A 16,655-nucleotide genomic window follows, 5' to 3' on the forward strand; every position below is an offset into this window, starting at 1 on the left:
AGAGAGAGAGAGAGAGAGAGAGAGAGAGAGAGAGAGATAGGGATAGGAATAGAGGTAGCTGAAGAGAAAGAGAAAAAGAAAAAGAAAGAGAGAGAGAGAGAAAGAAAGGTGTCCTATTGTGAACTATACAAATCGCAGGAATGGCAATGTATTAGCGTTTGTAGGAATAAGAATTGCAACTCTCCTTGTTATTTCTAATACATTACATACGTGTCCCATATCTACCTTGATATATCGATATGTTCTTACAGTGTACGTGCATAGCAATGCGCATGACTCGATTTACACAAATCCTCGAAAGGTACATCCCAACCATCGGATATTCATGAAAAGTTCTTGAATATTCGTCGAGTGGCTCTGCATTCTCCAATCTTCGTGTAAAGCATGTTTTTTATGATTTGTTTAATATAAATATATATATATATATATATATGTATGTTGGTTGGTATGTATCTATATTTTCATGACGTCAAACATGACGTCATAGTTAAAATAAAGCTGTATTGTAGTTATAGGAAAGTAATGAGAAACACAGAGACATCTTGAATTTTATATAGTTAATGTTTAATAATGCAATCATGTGCATTAGATTTTTACTTGTAAGATATTTAACATTTAAATTAAATCAATTCGAACTGTTTGATAACTTCAAGTTGATCTCTGATAATTCTCCATTTAGAATAAGATATATCGAAAAATTAATTTTATTTTTTAATTTATTTATCAGGAATATTATTATAAATTCAGTTGCTTGACCTTTCCTTCGGAACAACTTAATAAAATTTTGTCTGAATTAGACAAAAATAGTACGAGTTACAGATACATTATGAACACATTAGATTCAGGATTTTATATTAATAACTAATATATCTCTTAGTAAAACATAATAGATCGTTAAGGTTTTGTTGCGTCATGAGGATGCAACTACAAGAGTCAATGGATATTTCAAGGCTAGGCGGCCAGACAACCCTTGGCTCGTCGCGCCTAGACGTCTATTTTTACTATTTATTTATTGCCCGACTCGACACATAATTAAATACTAAGTACTTGACCAAAAATGGCTAAACTCGGACAAAAGTGGCAATGTGTTATTTATCTATGCGTTTTCTTAGCGAGTATCCAAGAGCAGATATTTCTAATAGTGATATATGATCCTTAGGAGAAAGTACTGTGAACAATTGAGGGATGCATGTGTGCGTCAACATACCGGCACCCTTGAATGGTCAGCGTTCAAACAAAGAAGAGTAAAAATATACCTTGAAATTCGTTAAGATATAGTGTGCGTTGATTTGAATATGATAGTGTAATGTACGAATGTGGGTGTACAGTATACATGACTTATAAGGTAACATGTATTGAACTTATAAGATAATTACATTCATACGCTATTTGAGTTGATCAAGTAGGAAATAAAATTTATAATCAATTAAAGGACTGAATCTAGTCCGTCTTGAAAAATAACGGTGCAAGGCCCCTACCGCTTCGCTCGTGCGATTCCGTGACCACTCGAACCATTGCTATGCAACCGACAGGATGGGTCGTAATGACGTGTCTAGAATGTATCGCATATGCAAGGTGTTGTCTTCTTTTCAGTACATGAGCATGCCAACCTGATAGTCGTCTGCTCCATCTTGATTCCATCTCCTCCATATTGTTGATTCTCGTGCTAACGTTTTCAAATCTTGCTTTAATTTTTGATTTCATTGTCATGTAAAAAATCAGGATGTTGGCACCTGCGTACATACGGTTCAACTGCGCTTATTATAGAGCTTCCAATGGAGGAAGTGAGTAGGATCGAATTAGACAAAGCGTCAAGACGGATCGAAGTCAGAGGGAGAAGGCGGATGGTAAGATTTGCTTCTGTGCGTATGTGTGAAGTTCCTCGTAGGCGAGGAATGTTTCACTCACACATACATGGAAAATGTCCTCTCATTGACTTCTCATTGACCGAAGTGTCATTCCAGATAAAACGAATGTTATCGAGTAACTTCGCTGCTTAAATAAGGATTTTCGCTATTTTAATGTTGGACGCGCTTAAATTTTTTAGTTCTATCAATTAGAAGTTTGAGTTAAGTCCTTGCATCGAATGCCTTTTGTATGATGCGATATTTGACCCAATGAGGGGGCATAAGTCTCTGCATCAAACATCTTTGGCACAATACAATATTTTGAGATGATTTGGATCGAAAATGGGGTATAAGTCCCTGTGTCGACGGTCTTTTGCGATATTTGAAGAAAAGAACGTATCAATGGATAGCTTGATCGTAAGACTTGATTGTCTTATTACTGTATTATAATAAATGGTAATGATTATGATTGCTGAATGGAGTTTCGCATATGTAATATGATTCGCTATATTTTAGCGAGATATCAGAGTATTTCTGTCTCACACTAACAATAAGTTTTCTGTTAATAAATGCCTTTACGAATATTAGAGTTCAAACTCGCGCGCTTTTCTTCAAAGAGTCGCTTAGTGTTACTTCTTAGTTCAGCCTTTATATCGTTTGAATCGGATTTTATCTTTTTTGTTCTTGTTTCCTTTAAAGGAACGAAACGTTTCTGAGGAAAATTCGATTTCTAAGAGTTTGTATTTTCCGATTGTGATGTATTAATTGATTGATTGTATGCGACGTGAAACTTTTCTCATATCACATGAAACCGTCCAACCGAGTTTAGTTTTTAATGATGAAGCTGAGTTATTAAGAAGCAAGATTCTACTTCATGCTAAATTGTGAACTAGTTGTACGTCAATGATAGCGTCAATAGAAGCGCAGATTTGTGAAATTATGGATCCACCAACTTGATTGCTGACGGGATCGCTAACTTATTCAGCTCTATATTACGTGCGGGTAACGTTTAATATAAATTGGGTGATCCGAAAACTTGGTTTTCAATGATTGAAAACACACCGTCGAATTTCGAACAACTTTATCATGGTACAATCCGCGGACTGGAACGTTAACGTGTTTCTATCAAAGATTCAATTTGTTTGCCATATTTTCGAATATAAGATGGACCTCAGATTCGGGGTCTATCAACATTCGACAATTGCTGGTACGATTGCCGTTCTGAAGTTGGACTACGGCCGTTGATAAGAATTCACAGTGGGAAATCTAACTATGTTTGATACTATTGATTCCAAAGGCGTAGTTTCATTATGAAGTGAGGTATGATGTGGAAGATTGCATCGTTTACAAATCCCGGATTTGCATTTGCTCACGTCGTGATTTGCATGGAGGCAATTTTGGCAAAGTTTTGCCTTTTCGACTATTTCGCGACGTTGCTCGATCGTTGCTTCGATTAACTTACGACATTTGGATGTGTAATGATTCGCTCCACATACAGTGCAAATCATGTCCACGGTCGTCGCGTTCATTTATATGATTTTGATAGCTTGTCTGAGTACTTCAAAGCTCAGATAATCTCTGCGTTTAATCTGCGTCGGAAAATTTTTGTCAGCCGCGGTAACCTGTTTTTGCGTGTTAACAGGTTTTTACGTGTAACTTGAGTGTATCTGTAGAAGTGAGTTTCTTCTTTCATGTAAAAATTTAAAAAATTGATCCTGGAAGATCCACTCGATCAGGGATCCAGTGCATACGAAGGGAGCTAACTCGGGGTATAATTTCTTTTGCATTTTTGGCAAGTAGCAAATCGTCTTTAAATGCTTTTATACTATTAGGTGTGACAGATTATAATACTCATCCAACATTGACCAAGCGAACACATAATTGAACGCAGTAATGTCTATAGATAAGATGATTAACGCGGATTCACCTCGTAAGCACGACTTCAAATAGTTTAACCGATTACAGTTGTCTAGAGTTCAATTGTCATGAATAGCCGATTTGAATTGATTCGCGAAAGCGGGCCAATCTTTATGTTGACCGCTGAAAGTAGGCAATGAAATCTGTGGTAAATTTGTAGTTCGATTAAGTTTAAATTAGTAGATAATAATCACGTTGTAGATTCTGTTTTCGATTGAACGCATGCTACGGTCCTGCTTCTCTCATTAATCTTTGTGCAATTGACAGTGTCTCTACGTAATCATACTCAATATCAAGTTTTTCATCTAAATAAGTCTCCGCTTAGGAGGTATCTTAATAATGTATCTTAAATTTCATAAAAACTAGTGAAGGTTTCCTTTATATGAACAATTTTTGACTTTAGATGATCTACGTCTCCATTATCTCGACATTTTTCAATTGTGTTTCTAAAACGCGTTAATTAACTTTTGAAAGTTTCATGCTTACGCTTCAATTTATTTAAGCTTTCTGCAGGCAAAGGCTTCTATTGTAAAGAAGAATAGGAAAAGATGAAGCTCAAAAAATAAACGACCTTACTTGAGAGGTGTAGTGTTACCAAGTTGATGAGTCTGAAGGCTGCAGGTCTTTTCGCTGCAACTTTCGACGGCTCGTTGATCGTCTGGTGTTTCGTTGTAAAGGATAAGTGATCTCGTGAGTCGGCTACTTCATTCCCTTACGTAGTAATTTGGCTTCTCCTTAGGCTGCTCATAGGATCAGTGTCGCCAGAATCCGGTTCGAAGGACTACAATTTTGTTGCGTCGTAAGGGCACAACTACGAAAGCGTTTCCAGATACGTGTCTCGCACTGGACCAGCGATGATAGTCAATTTACACAAAGAATTTCCCCCGTCTCTTCCTTATCGTCAGAGTTACAGACCCTCTGGTCGCGATGAATAAGGGCTAGTATACTGTTGAAGGCCGTCAGCAAAATACCGTATTCCCTCAAATTAAGCGCGTTCTTTTAAAGAATCCCGTGAAACTTGTGAGATAGATACACGATAATAAATATTGCACAAATTGAAGCTATCACAGTATATTTATTGAAATAAGATACAATTATTGATATGTTTTGTGTAATGATGTGTAGTTAGTTGTACTGGCTATTTCTGAAGGAGTAATAGCCACTAATATTTAATAAGACTCGAGAGTCTACATGTCGTGAGTCTGAAAGATGTAACTTGACTAACTTTTTGGCGTCTTTAGAATTGAAGACTGTAGTAAAATTAGGAAAAAGAATAAAAAGAACGGAGTTAAAGTATGATCTGAGCATGGATGTCTATTAATTGAGAATGGGTTAGGATAGTTCATTGGAATGTTTGAACATACCATGTATGCCCCTTTGTTCTAGTAATCGTGTAAATTAGAGGGTGTCAATGGATATTTTAAGGCTAGACGCCAGACAACCCTTGGCTCATCGTGCCTAGACGTCTACTTTCACTATTTATGATACATTATTAAAAACTAGATATTCGACTAAAAATACCTAAGCTCGGACAAAGATGGCAATTTATTATGTTTTTTAATTATGCGTTTTTTTGGCGAATATCCAATAAGTTCCCAAGGGCAGATATTTCTAATAGTAATATATAATTCTGTGAAAGTATCGTGAACAATTGAGGAACGCACGTGTGCGTCAACAGGTTTAAAAAAAACACTTTTGTATTTTTTTTTTTTAAGTAATATATCAAGCATTCAGATCATATGTGATGTTGTGTATGATATATTTGAAACTCAAAATAAAAGTTTTTCGACTGTTCGAGCTCTATCTTCGATTGATTCAGAAAATACAAAAGTATGCTTAAGATACCATCAGTTTATCGGAAGACCGAGAACTACTGGAAGTAAGAAAATAATATTTTCTTCCGCATTTGAATTTTAAACCCAAATCGCCAGATCCGAAGAAAATATTATTATTGCACCATTAGAACATGGAATGTGTTCACATAGAGTACGAAACACGGAACGCAGATCACAAATTATTTAATCAATGCATCTTTAGTCTAATTCTACAATTTTCTCTTTTTTCTCTCTTTTTCTCTTTCCTCCTATATACTTCACATTGGTCGAACATCGACATTCTCTTTCTCTCTCTGTCTTATTCATTTAAATCCTTGTAGCTTATTTTATAGCTAATAATTCCACAAATTAAGCAGTCTAAATTTTATGTCAGATCATAAATAGCAATTATAAAAATTTCATCTAGATTGAACGAAAATGGTAAAAATTTTTGTGGGATTATATACTGATTAAGAGTTTTATAATATATACTCTTTAAAATAATATATACCCTTTAAAATATTTGATATATATCTTTTTAATTATTTATTTTTTTGTTAATATGAATTAATTTATATAAATGTACATATATATATATATATATATATATATATATATATATATATATATATTGTTCAACAAGACAGGACAAGAACAATAATCATAAATGAAGGTATAAATCACTGAAATTGATCTTCGAACGAAGAAAGTTTCTAGGTTAACGTTGCATGCACTTTCCTAGTTGCCATTCGAAATAATTTATCGACTAGTAAGATAGTAAACCAGAGATCACCGACAAAGTTCCAGACCATTTCGGACAAGACCGTCGAACATGATTTATCGGGTGTTGATTTAAGGAAAGTTTGATCTGTTGGATATGGATAGAAGCCCGTAACATATCTCTTGAAACTGATGCATCATGGAAACAGGGAATTAGAAATATATATATATATATATACACAAATATATACGTATATATACATATATATACATATATATACATATACACAAATATATATATATATATATGTACACAACAGAGAAATAGTGAGAGAGGAAAGTTTACATTAGAGGTTAAGCAATCGAAACGTAACTCATTGTTAAGGAAAACTATTGTAAATACGTCTATCGAGCCAATAACTTGTTGTGTAGGAGTTTAATTAGCTTATTGTTATCCAGATCGTTAATTAGAGATAAACGTCTATACGAGAGAGAAAGTGAGTGAGAGAGAGAAACAGAGAAGGAAATCAGTAGTTGATCAGAATTATGAAAGAAAATAATAATGTTAACTATAGAAACAAGGAAAACGTCGAGTTTACGTAATAATTCGATCGGAAAAACAATTTGTCACATAAAATTATCGTTCCAATGACTAAAACAAACGATCGAACAAGAATGGTAACGAATATAATTATTACGGTCGAATTTTCCTCTCTATTTCTTTTATCTTTTATTTTTCCGATGTGGTGGCGGAAATTTGTGCGGCGTTTTCGTTGACGCGCACGTGACACGACTTCAATCGTCGCACGAAAGAATTTCACCGACAGGATTGCGTTTCGGCATGAAACGTGTAACTGACAGCTGTAACGAATGGTCTGATTAACTGACCCCTCTTGTTCAAGCCTTTTCCAATCTTCACCCTTTTCCCCTCATCCCGCAACGATGATCGATTTGGTAATACTTCTCTTTTTTTAATTTTGTTTTTCTTTCTTTTTTATTTTTTGGATGGCATATCGCTGGAAAGCACTTAAATATCCTCTGCCCGTGTTATCTTTCGGCTGCAGACCTGTTTCGAATTAACGGGTAATTAAATTAAACAACGAAACTCCTGTGATTTCATTCCGTGTCTCTATTCGTATTTCTAATTTTTTTTTTTTTTTTTTATTTATTATGACGTACGTATGCACACATGTGATATTTTTCCGTGCCTGTGTGTAAATTTTAAATTTCCCGCCGAAACGTCTGTCAATTTTATCGACCAAATTTTCTATTACATATGTATATTATCTTCTCCTGTTAATAACAAATTTGTACGGTAGAATATTCAATCATTTTCATTATTGTTGCTAATAAAATTATCGAAGTTTAAATGATCAATATATTTGTTCAAGATATTTAACGTCCAGTTATTATTGATGAATAATAATGATATTTGTAAAAAAAAACAGATCAATAAAGAATAGAATGAAATATATAAATTTAATATAGTATACACATGTGTGTGTGTATGTTTGTTCGTGCGCGCTTGCATGTGTGTATGAAATTTTAGATTTTCCATCAAAACTTCTATCAGTTCTATCGAACAAATTTTCTATTGTACATGTACATACATATATTATCCTCTCGTGTTAATAACGAGATTTGTAAGTTAAAATATTCAATAATTTTCGTTATTATTGCTAATCAAATTATTGAAGTTTAAACGATCTGTATAGTTATTTTAGATATTTATCTAATATTCAATTATCACTGATTTGTAATTTATTGTAGTATATTATAATTAAAAAAAAAAGAAATATAAAAAAAAGATCAATAAAATAATACAATGAAATATATATATCTAATATAAATATTTATATACGATTAAAATATCTAATATGAATTTCTATACTCTTAAGTCCATTTTAAATATTTTATTAAAAATTCGAGCCAAGAACCATTGCCATTTGGTCTTCCCTAACATACTTCCTTTAGAGATTTAAATATATCTTTTAATTCCAGCTTTATAATGCCGAAAGATCCCACATCGTTTCAATATTATTCAGCTGGTATCCCATATAAATATCTACATACATATATATATTCATTCATACAGGTACTTATATAACGTAAACGGAGACACGAACCTAGACACATTCTCAACGATAGCTCGTGCGAGTTTTACGCCCGATTTTCTCGCGATCATTTCTTCCTTCGATCGAGTTCAAAGTTTCGACAAGCTTTTTCCATGGGAACATTGCCAACTGCTATGCGAAGCGCGAGGGTTAAGGCCGAGTTTGGCGAAAAACGCAAACGTCGTTTCCCTCCTACTACTATTACTCTCTCTTTCTCTCTCTCTCGTTCTCCCTCTCGATCTCTCTTTCTTTCTTTCACGAATAAATACGGAACCACGGCCATATTTGTCGAGGACCATCGTTTCTTATCGACGAGAGCTTCTTTTTCCAGGCCGATTGCCTTCCAACGGAATCCCAATTTAGCGGAATTCAAGGAGCAATAATTCCGCTGAGAGTCCTACGGACTTTTTATTAGGCCTTTCCATCCCATAACCACCACCAACAAACCACCAACCAACACACCACCAAACACCTCTCTTATTTTCCCTTTTCCTGTTCAAAATTTATTCTTTCTCATTTATTTTTCAGAAAAAAATGAAATAAAATTATTAATGTTCGTCAGCAAGAAAATGTATAGTCGTTTAATGAATACTTTAAGATTAATGATGTGATATATAAATAAGTATTATTAGTATTATAGTAGGTTTGTATTAATGGTTCATACTAAACAAAGTGAAAATTTATATAATTGCATATCAGATTTATTTATTTTTTTTAATACTCGAATCAAGTTAAATTGATTAACCTTGTTGATGACGAAAGCGATTTTAGATGCGCGTCTAGCACCGGACCATTGATGACAGTTGATTCGCACGGAAAATATTCCCAGTCTCGTTCTTATTGTCGGAACTATAGACTCATTGGTCGCGATGAATAAGGGCGGCGGTACTTAGCTAGGATACCGTTGTAGACTATCAACAAAATACCGCTCGCCGCATTCCCGCAAATTAATGGGAGACCTCGCGTTCTTTTAAAGGATCCCATGAGAATTTGAAAGGTATATGCGCGATATTAAATGATGCGCGCTATGTAATTATCACCGTGTATTTGATTAAATGAGTTACAATGAGTTTGTGCGTTTCGTGTATGATGTGTAGTTAGTTGTACTGGTTGCTTCTGAAGGAGGCTTAAGAGCTTAGATGTTGTGAGTCTGAAAGATGTAACTTGACTGCTCTTTTGGCATCTATCCACACAGACTAAAATGAGAGTGGTAAAGGGCGGGGTTGAAATATGGAAAGGGAAAAAATAAATGTCCATTGGTCAGAGATAGTTCGTTGAAATGTTTGAACATTCCGTGTATGCCCCCTTTGTTCTAATGATCGTGTGATTAGAGGTTGACAATGGATATTACAAAGCTAGAAGCCAGATAATCCTTGGCTTATCGCACTTAGGCGTCTACTTTCATTATTTGCTTATTGGCCGGATTGACATATTATCAAAACCCAAATATTTTACTAAGAATGCCTAGGCGCAGACAAAGGTGGCCACGTGTTTTTATCTACGCATTTTGTTAGTTAATATTCAATAGGTTCCCACGGGTAAATATTTCCAATAGTGATATATGACCCTTAAGACAAAGTGCCGCGAACAATGGAGAGAGAAAGGTGTGCGTCAACAAATCTCTTTGATATTTTTTCTTATTTTTGATACTTAAAATTTCATATATATATATATATATATATATATATATATATATATATATATATGTATATATATTTCTTTTCTTTAAATATTTTAAAGTGCGATTTACTTTTTTGATATAAATTTCTAAAAAAAAAACGTTCTATACTATCAATTAAAAGCATATATTAAAGCGGGAATAATCGAAAAATAACATTTTCATTATTTCTTTTACAAAATTTAATGAGAAATTAAATAATTAAACATATATTATTACATCGCATATCGCATTAAAATGAAATTCTGCATTAAATGTACATTTAAGTGTTAATAAATTATCTTCTTTTTAAAAAATTTTACGTTCATTTGAATCAGCTCTCAAATCGCTTTGAAATATCGAAATTTTACATTCTTCGTACGTTCTTTTTAATCGGTCAAAGTGAAGAAAGAAGAAAAAAGGTGGAGAAAAGGTACGGAGGGAGGTGACCGAGATTGCGAAGGGTGACGTTCATTGACAGAACGTTCACCAACGGCGACACTGATGGTGTCGACAATGGCGATGACGCTCGTCACACCGCGATGTCGTGAACGATAAACGCGTTTCTAGTGAACGCTATCGACTACCAAAATTGATTTTCTTCGCGCATAGACGTAGAGAAAGGTGTCGATGAGATTAGATAAGTCATCTATAATCGAAACGTTCTAGGTCCTATTTATCGTAAAAGAGCTTACTTTTTCAGCTGATTATCAACAAATGTTGGTTTAGAAATCAGTAATATGATCGTACCATTAATCATTAAACACCATTAAACATTGTATCGCAGTAACAATTATATATATATATATATATATATATATATATATATATATATATATATCTTTAATTATGCGTTTATTTCATAAATTAATTAATTAATTATTAAACTCACGATTTATGATTTATTTGATGAATTATTCAGCACGTCTGTTATTATTTAATTTAAATCAGAGAAAAAGGTGTATATCCCAGTTTATAATTCATGTAAAACCAATGAAATAATATTGTACTACCGCCGCTTGTAAACATCTTACTGTGCGATTACATAATCATAAAATTAATTAGCTCTGGTATTTTATAGTATAATGTAAGATACGCTAAAATATTATATATAATTCGTTATAATTATTACTTGTATTTATCTATTATCTTATGTATTTTATTATACATATATATACATAGATATATACATTTATATATATATATATATATATATATATATATATATATATTATATACATACATTTACATATATAACAATTATATATATATATATATATATATATATATATATATATTTCGTAGGATATTTTTTGAAACCTTAGCTGGAAGATACGAACTGACTAATTCTGATTACTCACTTTTGGTTAATACGTACTTTATTGATACACTATACTTAAAGTGTTACAATTAAAATACTACTACTCTTTTTTCTGTAGTCTTTCTTATTCCCACTCACATTCATACAAAAGTATTCGATAATCCTTATCGCTCTTTGTTCTATTCCTTATTTCTTTACCTTTATATCACGCTGCACTTCCATCTTACTTACTCTCTCAATATCTCAGCCCCTTCTCTTCCTCTCATAAACACGCAACTCGCAAAGGACAGACCACTTTCTATTCGACACCGACCATTTTATCTCATACACACATGCATAACTAATGCTAGAAGCTTCCATCTTTTTGTTCCACTGTCGATAGACTTACTTATCTCATGCACGCATACACACAACTAACTAACTTTAAAACCTACTATTCCTTGTCTAACTATCGATAAGCTTACATACACATGTACACTGATGATTTATACTGAATGAGCATGAATTCATTTGAAGAATTCGAGGTACATCAAACATGAGTTATTTACATACATATGTTATATATAATAATTATTTACACTTTTTATAAAAAACAATAATGTTTTGATAGCTTTTTTTATTTCTATAGAAACATCGTTTGTCGGATATCGACATTTTTCGAAATTCATAAACGCCAGTAACAGATTATCGCGCAGACAAACTAGAAAGAGAGAGAGAGAGAAGGAGAAAGAGAGAGAGAGAGAGAAAGAGAGGGAGAGAGAAAAAAAGAGGGATAATAGTCGACGAGCGTATCGTGATCGACCGATTAACACTTTGATATCGGTACCAGGACGATCGCGGTGACATTCATTTGTGCTTTGACGCGAGTATGATAAGTCGTGTCGCAAACGTACATTTACCCTTGGCAATATGTGTCCCACGAGATCGGTTCGCATTTTTATCTTGAAACCTGACGTATATCGTTTCTCTTTTTCTCCCTTTTCCCTTCGTTACATACATCATTTTCGATAATTTCGAAATACAAAGTGAAAAGAAAGTTTGTGGAATAAATTTTCGAAAAAATTATGGTAGATAATAATTTTGTTCAAATTGTTTAATCATTAATTCTATTTCTCATATGATTCATAAAAAATTTTTATATTCGTTTCATAGATTCATTAAAAAATAATACTTTCATTTTATATACTATTATTTGATTTTAATCATAAAAAAATGTAACAACGAAACAATGCTAATATTTTTTTTCTAACCGTCGATACCAGATCTGTATGATCATTAAAAATATCTATGAGATAATTACTTTCTTTTTCTATATAAATTTGTTCACCCGTATTTGTTACATAGAGAGAAAGAGAGTATGTATGTACGTGAGAGAGAGAGAGAAGGAGAGAGAGAGAGAGGGAGAGAGAAAGATACTCTTCATTTGTTTTACTAGACATAGATATTTCGTATAGATATGCGGATGCATTTCAAATAAAACGATTGAGACGAGGTATTCTCATTGTAGGATATCGGAATTGTCGGTCTATCAATCATGAGAAAGTATTTTTTCATTTTTTCTTTCTTTCCTTCTTTCCTTCTCTCTCTTTCTCTCTCTCTCTCTCTCTCTCTCTCTCTCTTTCTTTCTCGATCTATCTATCTATCTGGCTGTCTATATATCTCTCTTTTCTTGATGAGATCGACTCATATGGAATTCTCATTGCATCGAGGAATTCTACCTTCTCTCGTGTTTCATCATCTCATCTAGCTTTTTCAAGTTTAAATGCGGATATATTTGAAATTGCAAAGTTATGAAGGGGAAGCCGCGAAGTAATTCTTTTTTAATGACGAAACTTTTAACGCCAGCACTACTCAATTTTTTCTTTTTGAATAGAAATGAGCAGAATCGAACGATCGTTATTACAAAAGGGCTTTCTGAAAAGTAAAAAAGGAGAGAAAAGAAATAATGTCGTATTTTTAATGATGACTATAACATTTCTAATTATTTTATTTTCTCCCTTCTGTGATATCTTTGCTTCTTGATCGATAAAAAAAAAAAAATAATAAAAAAAGGAAGAAAAAAAAAAATTATGGAAAATCTTCAGTTCTGCAAAATTATTCACAAGATCACGTTACTTCGTATGAGATAATATATTTGAATGGATATTATCTCTCTATATTTATAAAGAGATATAAATATTCTATATTTATTATGATTTATCCTAAAGATGATTAAAGGTGAAGGATGAGGTGTATAAGGACACAAATAGGACTGAAAGAAGAAAGAAGAAGAAAAGTTTTTGTTTCACAAGCAGCAGAAAGAAAGTGAGAGAGAGAGAGAGAGAGAGAGAGAGAGAGAGAGAGAGAGAGAGAGAGAGAGAGAAAGAAAGAGAGAAAGAGAGAACATATCGGAGTTTTCTTCTATTAGAATAATTTTGCAGAAGCGTAAGAAAAGAGAAAGAGAGAAAGAGAGAGATAGAGATGGATAGAGAAAGAAAAAAGAGAGAAAAAGAAGGACAGATGTATGGATAGAAAGAAGAAGATAGAGAACAGAAAGTAGAGGTAGTAAAGTAAAGTTTTAGAGTATACATTGAAAATTTTGAAAGTCTCGACTTATAACGTGGGCGAACTGATAAGCTCTGAAGTTACATCGAAACCTAGTTTATAGGACGATGCCTTGAGCTCTCTTTTCGACCTCGAGAAAAGGGATGAGACCGTGCAAAAATATTTCTGGAATGAGCTCCTTTCTTCTTCGATCCATCTAAGGTTCATTGTAAATATAATATCGTAGAAAAGCGCCGTCAATTCGATTTTTCGATTTTTTAATTTGAATTTCGAATTTTATTTCAGAAATATTCTACAGAAATAAAGTATATTACTTTTTAACGAAAAATGAAATACGTGTAAACGTGTTTGGCGCGAGAAATAAAATAATATCTCTGTTACCCGAAAGTAATAAAATTTGCGTTTCAATTTTCCGCACGAAGTGAAATTTGTTTCTAACATTTATCGTTACTAAACCGATATTTTATATAATAATAAAATATTTGTGATACAATACGGATAGATACAATAGATTGACAAATAATATCCAAAATGAAAATTTTCATAAATGATCAAATCTAATTATTGAGAGTTAATCATTTCGATTGTTTCGATTCTTTCATTTCTCGTATGTTTTGTTTCTATTTTCAATGATATAAAATACATTAATATATTCCAGAAAAATCAAACGTTCTTCACATACATCGTGTAAATAAATATTCTTATTTAATCGAAAAATTTCTTCAAGAAACTTCAATTTCTTCGATCAACCGAGTATACATATAAAAATTCGAAGGAAGATTTTTCTAACGCACGTCCAATCGGACGTTTACTCGTTAAGTACATACGCGTCGTAGTAACGATTTATCATTCTTGTCGTTATGTCAATGGGGCTATGTGAAATCCATAAGCCAAACGTGGCTTATACCTTTCGATGCGCGTCACGGTTCGACGAAGACGAAGATGACGAAGACGACGAAAACGAAGACGACGTAAACATAGACATGGACGTGGACGTGGGCGACGACGGCAATAACTTATCGCAAGAGCGTGCCTCTCGTATTTTTACGTCGAGCTGCCGCCATCATAGAAAGAGGCTGCTCTTTCAAAAATAGTAGTAAGTAAGTAAGTAAGTAAGTACATACATTGATCGATTTATGCCACATCTTTGAAGTCCACGCCCAGCTAACACGACGAGTCGACTTTATAAGAAGAAGAAGAAGATGAAACTAAGAAGTACTTCTTCTAATCCGAGTATTTGACGACAAATACGACGATGGTTGGATCTTAAAAAGAACGAAAGATGAAATTCTTGAGATAAGTTTTACACGAATTTTCGTTAGTTCCTTCGTGAACTTTCTCAGTAAAGTAATTGAACATGACAAATTAAACGATGGTAAAAGAAAATTTAATATTTATTTATAATTTCAATTATTAGGTGGACCGGAAAGTAATGCCGATTTCTTAAATTAAATTCAAACGAATAAATTGTTTACAATTTTTAACAATTTTTAACAATCAAATATCGACATGCGCAGAAACGACATTACTTTCCGGTCCACCTAATAGAATTTTTAGTTAGAATTAGGAGTTATTGTTACTCCGGATATTTCGGTTTTATTTCGAAATGTAAAATATTATTCAAGTTCTACGCGATCCGTCGGATAACCATAAACAGGTACACACTCATGCGAATGAAAAATACAAATCTGATAGATTTTCAGTCATAATTTTATATCGCACGTTGTATTATTACGAATCATAACGCTTTATTACTGATATCCTAATTAATCATATTAAATATGATGCTTAAATTATTTTTTGATATGACAATCTTCCATGGATTGCGTGCAAAATGTATTAATTCTTTAGTAATTTTTCATGATCCATTTTTTCAATTTATAAAATATACAGTTATAAAAATGTAACCATTTTATGATTTCGTAAAGTATTCATCGTTAGTAACAATTATAACAAAATCTCTAATTTCAATGGTATATTATATTAATATATTATTTCATGAATTAAAATATGCAGAAAAAAGAAAAAAAAAGTTTAAATAAAAGTTGCATTGTTATTGGATTTGATAAACCGTGTAAAAAAATTGTTGAAAAGTATTATTTTAAAGTTATCTCTCTCTCTCTCTCTCTCTCTCTCTCTCTCTCTCTCTCTCATCGCCTTTCTTTAAAAAAATTTATTATAGTATATATTTAAAATACCTCCGAATACCTTCTTTTCATAATTCTTAACAACTTAATTGTTAAAGATTTTTTTCAGTTAAATAAATAAATTATTATTATATTTGTAGTTCATTCCAGCCTCTTTCTTTAATAAACTAGTTTCAGGAGACAATACTTGAATAATTTACTTTTTTTTTCAGTTTATTTGCATGGAAATTATTAATATTAAATTTAATTATAACTGTATAACAGTTCTCTTTTTGTGTAACTATTTTTTTCGTTTGTTATTTATTTAACTCTTTAATATGTAAAAATTTATAACTGAACAAATACTTATATATTCATTTTATTTAAAAAAGAAACTATTACACTATTATAATTAAATTTAATATTAACAATTTTCATGTAAGTTAGTTTTAAATAAATATAAATTATTTAAATATTTCATTCTGGAATCAGTTTATTAATGAAAATAGCTAAAAAGGACTTCAAATTTGATTATAATTGGTTTATTTAATTAAAAACAAAAATATTAACAAGTAAGTTGTCGATAATTACGAGA

At 32.3% G+C, this 16,655-nt stretch overlaps 1 protein-coding gene across 2 annotated transcripts in view; it reads left to right on the forward strand.

The window, feature by feature from the left end:
* Positions 1 to 16,655, forward strand: part of LOC124421909 (protein O-mannosyl-transferase TMTC2) — a 239,902-nt gene that overhangs the window by 174,605 nt on the left and 48,642 nt on the right. The window lies entirely within an intron of this gene.

The sequence above is a fragment of the Vespa crabro genome, chromosome 2 (genome assembly GCF_910589235.1).
Source record: "Vespa crabro chromosome 2, iyVesCrab1.2, whole genome shotgun sequence".
NCBI classification, from domain to species: domain Eukaryota; kingdom Metazoa; phylum Arthropoda; class Insecta; order Hymenoptera; family Vespidae; genus Vespa; species Vespa crabro.